The following is a 7,992-nucleotide window of genomic DNA, read 5'->3' as shown; positions in this document are numbered from 1 at the left end:
GTTGAATGTATCCGAGGCAGAAGTTGGGGCGTTCTTCCCCCAGACATCGGGTGGGGAGGGAGGGGCGATGGAGGAGGCCCAGGTCCTGCATGTCCCTGGCAGAGTGGGAGGGGAGGTTGAAATGTTGGGCCACAGGGCGATGGGGTTGATTATTGCGGGTGTCCTGGAGATGCTCCCTCAAACGCTGTGACTTGACGCTGCGAGGAGTCTTCAGTCTCCTCAATGTGGAGGAGACCGCATCGGGAGCAATGGATACAAGAAACAACTTTGGTGGAAGCCTTCTCAATACCGTGACCCGGGTTCGATTTCCGGGCAGGGAAGCAATTTTCAGTAGAGCTGTCAAACTTCGCTGCCGTCTCCCTGGTGGTCTAGTGGTTAGGATTCGGCGTTTTCACCGCTGCGGACCGGGTTCGATTCCCGGTCAGGGAAGCAATTTGCAGTGTGCTTTTTTGGCGGCCCATTCTCCTTCAATGCGCTGTAGAGTTACTTATTGGTCTTCGGAGTTACTGGGTGCTGCACTGTGTTGTGGTTCGTTGAAACAGTGTCCTCGTTCAGATTTGTTTGTAGGTGTAGGGATGATTACTTCTGTAGCTAAGTACTTGGTTCGTGCGTGTGGCTTTCCTGCAGAGGCTGTTTTGAATTTATCATTGACTGTTCGGTCTACTGTGACAACTAGAAATGGCACTTTGTTGTTGTTCTCCTCTTCTGTGAATTTTATGCCAGGAAGGATATTGTTGATGGTGTTGTAGGTTTCCTCTAATTTGTTTCATTTTTGTATGACAGAAGTATTTCATGGGCGTTTCGTTGATTTGTTTGTAGGGCTTGTTACTGAATATGAAGTGGGTGATAAGGCACAGTTCCACGAGGTTGACAGTGTTATCTTTGCTGCTGAAGTTGGTTCTGTGTTTTTGTCTTTAGTTCTTCGAGTAGTGTCTTCAGTTTTCTTTGGCCACGTTGATGTTAATAGATTGAACAGGGCTGTTATGTCAAAGGACAACATTATTCCATCCTCTTCTATCTTCGTGTCTTTGGTGTTCAGGAATTCTTGGATGGAATAAATGGAGTGACATGAATCTTCGACTTGGTGTTTTAGTCCTCAGTGGAGGCCTTTGACTAGTCTGTATATTGGTGTTCCAAGTAGTGAGACTATGGCCTGAGGGGGGCTCCTAGTTTGAAAAAGAGGAGAACAACAATAAACTGCATTCTTAGATGTCACAGTAGAGCGAACAGTCAATGGGGAACTTCAAACTGGCATCTACAGAAAAACAACACACACAAACCAAATACTTAACCACAGAAGCAATCATCCCAACACCCACAAGCGAAGCTGCATCAGGACATTATTTCAACGAGCCACTACACACTGCAGCACAGAGAAACTACGAAGATCACAAGAGAAATACGTATATAGTGTATTTAAGGAGAACGCGTCCCCAATAAACCTATTCCGCTGATTTCTCAGTGATGCTTCCAAGCTCACTCTCAAAAATTCGGTTTGTCCCTCCATTCTTTCCTGTTTGTTTTTTGTGGGTTTTGAAAGCGTTCCCAATCCTCTGACTGAGTATTGGAGTTGGGAAGGTAAAAACAATGACTGCAGGTGCTGGAAACCAGATTCTGGATGAGTGGTGCTGGAAGAGCACAGCAATTCAGGCAGCATCCAAGTAGCTTCGAAATCGACGTTTCGGGCAAAAGCCCTTCGTCAGGAATAAAGGCAGTGAGCCTGAAGCATGGAGAGATAAGCTTATCTCTCCATGCTTCAGGCTCACTGCCTTTATTCCTGACGAAGGGCTTTTGCCCGAAACGTCGATTTCGAAGCTGCTTGGATGCTGCCTGATTTGGAGTTGGGATGTTATGTTGTGGCTGTACAGGACATTGGTGAGACCACTTTTAGAATATTGTGTGCAATTCTGGTGTCCCTCCAATCAGAAGGATATTGTGAAATTTGAAAGGGTTCTGAGGTACCAATGGGTCCATAGAGGGGAAGAGGCCCTTCTGCCGCCAAGAGTGTGGGAAGACCTTCAGTGATTCCTCTGCCCTGCTGACGGACCAGTTGGTCCACACCAGGGAAGGTTGTTCTCTGGCCCCAAGTGCGAGATGGCCTTCAGCAGTTCTTCCCACCTGTTGAGACATCAGTGGGTCCACACTGAGAGACCGTTCTTCTGCCGCAACTGTAGAAGGGGCATTGCTCTTTCCTCCGATGTACTGGCCCATTGGTAGATCCACATGGGGGAGATGTCGTTCAGTTGCCCTATGTGCAGGAAGGCCTTCAGCAATTCCTCGGCCCTGATGAGGCACCAATCTATCCACACCGGGGAGAAGCCGTTCTCCTGCCCCGAATGTGGGAAGGTCTTTACCTGCTCCTCATAAGTGCTGAATCACTAGCTGGACCACACGGGGGTTTGGGGGGGGACAGTGGCGGAGGAGGGGAGGCCATTCTGCTGCCCTAAGTGCGGGAAGGCCTTCAGCAATTCCTCTGCCCTACTGAAGCACCAATGTGCCCACACCTGGGAGATGCCCTCCAGCTGGACCGAGTGTGGGAAGAGGTTCATGTTTTCCTACAACTTGCGGAAGCACCAGCGGGGGCACCAGCTCTCCCAGCAATCAGATCCTACCAGTGATGATGCCTTCAGTCACCTCCCAGGACTGAACCTCCTGCCAGTTCTGACAGTGGGTGCAGTGGGAGAGTAGGTGGGCTGTTTTAGTCTTCTGCTGGACTGCAATTGCCTTCCCGACACCCCACAATCACAACTCCATGGTGGCTCACGGTTAGCACTGCTGCCTCATGGCACTAGGAACCCAGGAATAATTCCACCCTTGGGAGTCTGTGTGCAAATTATGGAGGGGAGGAAAATGGATCTGAGTGGGTTAGTTTTCGGAAGATCAGTGCAGATGTGTTCGGCTGAAGGACCTGTTTCCACATTGTGGGAGTTCTATGATTCTATGAGGTTTGCCTTCAGTGGACACTGTTGCTCATTGAGCCCGGGACTGCACATTGCCAATGAAATGATCCAGAGAAACTTAAGACCGCAAGACCATCGGAGAAGAAGTTTGGCCTACTCTGCCATTCGTTAGTAACAAAAGTATTGGATGAGATTCGCTATAGTGTGGAAACAGGCCATTTGTCCCAACAAGTCCACACCGGCCCTCCGAAGTGTAACCCATCCAGACCCATTTCCCTCTGACTAATGTACCTAACTCTATGGGCAATTAAGCATGGCCCATCCACATGACCTGCACATCTTTGGTTTATGGAAGAAAACAGGACCACCCAGAGAAAACTCACTCAGACATTGGGGGAAAGTGCAAATTCCTCACAGACTGCCACCCAAGGCTGGAATCAAACCTGGGTCCCTGGCGCTATGAGGCTGCAGTGGTAATCACTGAGCCACTACATATTGCAACCCGAAGTTGGCAAGCCGGGGGTTGTGAGAATACAGCAAGCCAGGCAGCACCAGGATGTGGAGTAGTCAGCGTTTTGGGTATTAACCCTTCTTCATGACTGAAAGAGTGACTTATCTATGAGAAAAGATTTACATGAATGTTGCTGGGGGTTGGAGGATTTGAGCTGCAGGGAGCGGCTGAATAGCGTGGGGTTGTTTTCACTGGAGCATCGGAGGCAGAGAAGTGACCTAATAGCGGTTATAAAATCATGAGGGGTATGGACAGGGTAATAGACAATGTCCTTTCCTTGGGGTGGGGGAGTCCAGAACTAGAGGGCATAAGTTTAGGGTAAGAGGCGAAACAAATTAAAGGGACAACTTCTTCATTCAGAGGGTGGTATATATATGAAATGCGCTGCCAGAGTATATGGGTCAGGTGCTGTCAAATGGGAGTAGATTAATATAGGATATTAGGTCAGCATGGACAAGTTGGACCGAAGGGTCTGTTTCCATGCTGTACGTGTCTCTGACTACTGGTCCTGATGTAAGTTTAAAATAGAGTCCAAGTAACTTTGAATAGTTCAATCTTGTTGAGCTCACCTCCTGAAAAGTTTCAGATGAATCCCTCTGAGAGATACTGTTTAAACATGCTGAGTTGGACAAAGTATCCCATCAAGTTCAACATAAACCCAGAGATGAAGAAGTCAGAAGTCAGAACACCAAGGGGACCAAAACTGATCACAATATTCCAGGTGCAGCCTCATCAACGTCCTGTATAACTACAACATAACTTGCCAACATCTACACTCAATTCCCTAACTGATGAAGGCCAGTGTGCTGAAACCTTTCTTCACTGCCTTGTGTACCGATGTAAACAGAGATATAGGACCTACTTTAAACTGATCCACGATCCAGCTGCTGGGAGCACAGAAGTAGAGAATTGCTGCGAGAGTGTGCTGGGTAGATAACCCAGAGGACGATGGGTAAAAACCATGTGATTCTATTGCTCAATGTCTCTGTAAGCTGCTTTTATATACGAAGGTTCTCTGTTCTGCGTCTTGCCTTTGCATCTGGTTCCCAAAGCTTCTTCAGTGGAGGCGTGGCCGCTGGAGCCCAGGAGTTCAACAACCCCCCGGCGCTGGAGGAAGGTCCAAGCTCCAAGAGGCGAGGGGGGGGGGGGGGGAGGGGTAAGGCTGAAAGCTGGATTTTCTCAATGCTTGTATTTTTAACTCATTTAAATGGTACCTACTGTATGGGGCTATGGTTTACATTAAAACCGAAAAATCATATCAGAGTGTTTATATTTAGCAGTGGTCGTTGGTAAAATGCACACTCTGGGGGAGCACTTTCTATGATGCTGCATTTCTCGCCTTCTGCCCTTCCCCCATTTCTTATCTCCCATCTTGATTTTATATTTTTTTGGTCAAATTTAATTTCAGATTAATCAGACTTGTGATTCACTGTGTGCTATTAATTTGTTTGTTCGAATATTTCAAGTCAACATTAATGCTTTAATTTAATTTCTGATGTCAGAGTTTGACATTGAATGTGCAGGTGTGAATACCAGTAAGTTGTGAAAATAAATCAAGAACTTGTGGTTTTTAACAAAAAGAGCAGTTCACTGATATTCATGGCATCGTCTCATTTGGGAGTGATGATTCAAATCTGACCAACAAACCGTTTCATGCAGTCATCCAATTGAATAAAAATTTTCTTTAATTTAATAAAAGAAAATAATTCTGGCAGGCTAAGATTTATGCAATCTATTTATAAGATTATGTCCATTGCTCGCAATATGGTCTCAACCACATTGGGGAAACTGGATGCCAACTAACCGAATATTTCAGGGAACAACTCTTGGACTCTAATTCTAAATGACACACCGCCCTGTGGCTGAACACTTTATCCCACCCTCCTCTAGCTTATCTCTCCACGCTTCAGGCTCACTGCCTTATTCCTGATGAAGGGCTTTTGCCCGAAACGTCAATTTCGCTGCTCGTTGGAAGCTGCCTGAACTGCTGTGCTCTTCCAGCACCACTATTCCAGTATTTGGTTTTCAGCATCTGCAGTCATTTTTTTTACCACTTTAACTCCCCCTCCCATTCCACCAAGGACATGCAAGTCCTGGGCCTCCTCCACTGCCAACCTCTTGCTACCCGACACGTGTAGGAAAAACACCTCAACTTCTGCTTTAGGACCCTCCAACTACATGGTATCAATGCAGTTTTCATCAGTTTCCTTATTTCCTCTCCCCCACCTTGTTCCAAATCCAACCTTCCAATTCGACACCAACCTCTTGACCTGTCATACCTGTCCACCTTGCTTCTCACCTATTTACTTCACCCTCATCTCTGACCTATCACCATCAATCCCTACCTCCATCTACCTATTGCACTCCCAGCTGCCTTCCCTCCAGCCCCACTTCCTTCCCATTTATCTCTCAGCCCCCTTGGGCCACCCTTTATTCCTGATGAAGAGCTTATGCTCTAAACCAAGACTGTGATGAAGCAACATCTTCAACAAATAGGAAATAGCTCCCAAGTCAGATTTCATCCCCTCTTCTGTTTCCCAGTTCTTTCAGAAATAAGGAATGTCTTTTTCTTCCACTAGAAAGTGGTCTTCCACTTTGCGCTGTCTGAAGTGTTATGCCTCACCACTCCTTCAGACACCTTTTAAGAATCCTTTCAACCTGTTTTTCTAACAATTGTGGAGGTGACCAAAAGCAAACATTTCACTTCTCCTCAATGCCCCATTTCTCCTCCTATGAGCCATTTTGTCATGTTGTCTATGTTACAAGCAGCCGAGTGCACTTGGTTTCTGAATTGAAATTTGGCCATTGAAGTGAACAGGATTAATATTTATCGATGGTTAGCTGAGTTTGCACTAACTGTAATTTTCCATCAATATGATGTATTTTGTTCCACCAAAACTGGAAACAATGATCTGTGTTTATATTGCAGTCGGATGTAGAAAATCATCCCAGCGATCTTCACGTTATTATAGTTTACTGAGACCATAACATCATTACGTGGCAGTTTGATGTGACTAAAACCTGGATGGAAATCTCTAGATTATGTTGTAAAAATATCGGTATAATGTTATTCACACTGCGCTGTCACCAACTGAACGAAGCGGCTGTGTGTTTAAATCCCGTGCTGAGCAGTTTGTGTTCGACTTCTCACATTGCGGGGAGCTGCGCATTTACCCAAACAATGGGCACACCACCTCCCTGACACAGTGTTCACAAATCAAACTGACAGCAAAGATTCACGTGTGATCGAAAGTTTCTGCAAAGAACTTTCGACGTACTCCTTTCTTCATTTGAAATGTTAGACGTTGATTGTAGTGAGCCTGACGTGATTTGAACACACAACCTTCTGATCTGGAGTCAGACGCGCTACCGTTGCGCCACAAGCTCACAGATAACCCATGCCCTCTATTCATGCTTAAGGGAAGTGATCGCACTACAATGATTTTACGTTCATGTCTGTTCTGTTTCTCCCCCTTCTCCTTCTGTCTCTCGAAACAATGTCCAACTCTCTCTCAATAAAAATCTGAAAGAACTGCGGATGCTGTATATCAGGAACAAAAAACAGGAGTTGCCGGTGACCCTTCCACAGAACAGATGGTGATTGGGAAAATGTCGGTTTATATGCAGGAGATATTGTGGGAGGAAGGCGGAGATCAGGACAGAGCCCAAAGCGAAGGAAGAACTGTTGGACAGAAAAAGGAGTTGATAACGATCTGCGTGAGAGGGTGAATAACTGTTAATGGAGACTGTTCGTGGTTAAGTAGTGTGGAATGACAGACTGTGTGATAACAGGGCTTGGCGTGTGCGGCAGGGACGAGGATACCATGGAGTTCAGGCCCTAGAATTGTTGAATTCGATATTGGGACCGGAGGGATGTATGGTCCCCAAGTGTAATATTCGGTGCTCTTCGTTCTGCTGGTGCTGAGCTTCGCTGGAACACAACAGCAAACCTGAGACAGAGATGTTGGACAGGGAACAGGGTGGGGTGTGGAATTGGCAGGCAACTGGAAGCTCAGGGTCTTTTTTGCAGGCAGAACGTAGATGTTCTGTGCAGCAGTCATCCAGTTTACGGTTCGTTTTCCCCAATGTAGATGAGGCCATATTGTGAGCAGCAAATGCAGTAGACTGGATTGTGGGTAGTGCAGGTAAAGTGCTGCTTCACCTGGAAGGTAAGTTTGGCCCCTTGGATAGCGAGGAGGGAATAGGTAAATGGGCTGGCGTCACACATTCGGCACTTGCAGGGGAAAGTGCAATTCAACCTGCAAGTTTACTTTGAGAAAATCCTGGACTTGAACTCCTTAGTCTCTTTGCATTTCGGATTTCTGCATTTTCTCCCCATAATCTTCTGTTCAAACAATGACTATCTATGTCAGGGCAGCACCAGTGATTTCCTGACATATGGATTGTATTTGGGGATATCAAGGAACGTCAGGAACTGTGAGTATCTCAGGAGCAATCGTTATTCCTGGGGGAGGCAGAGAGGAATGTGGTGTGATCCTGTAAACTCCAGAACTTGGATAACTCCATGAGTCAGCAATAACTCCTTCTGGACCAAGAAACGAAAGGGCCAATGAGAAACTG

General features: G+C 46.4%; 2 non-coding genes across 2 annotated transcripts; one reads left to right on the top strand and one right to left on the bottom strand.

Moving 5' to 3' along the window:
• The first annotated feature begins 357 nt into the window (after positions 1-357).
• On the top strand, positions 358-429 carry trnae-uuc (transfer RNA glutamic acid (anticodon UUC)). Its single transcript has one exon. It is a non-coding gene; the product is annotated as a tRNA-Glu (tRNA).
• A 6,297-nt stretch (positions 430-6,726) lies between these two features.
• trnaw-cca (transfer RNA tryptophan (anticodon CCA)) lies at positions 6,727-6,798 on the bottom strand. The gene has a single exon. It is a non-coding gene; the product is annotated as a tRNA-Trp (tRNA).
• Between the last annotated feature and the right edge of the window lie 1,194 nt (positions 6,799-7,992).

Source organism: Chiloscyllium punctatum, chromosome 36 (assembly GCF_047496795.1).
Source record: "Chiloscyllium punctatum isolate Juve2018m chromosome 36, sChiPun1.3, whole genome shotgun sequence".
Lineage (NCBI taxonomy): Eukaryota > Metazoa > Chordata > Chondrichthyes > Orectolobiformes > Hemiscylliidae > Chiloscyllium > Chiloscyllium punctatum.
Note: the sequence above shows the minus strand (reverse complement) of the source record. Positions and strands in the feature narration are given on the sequence as shown.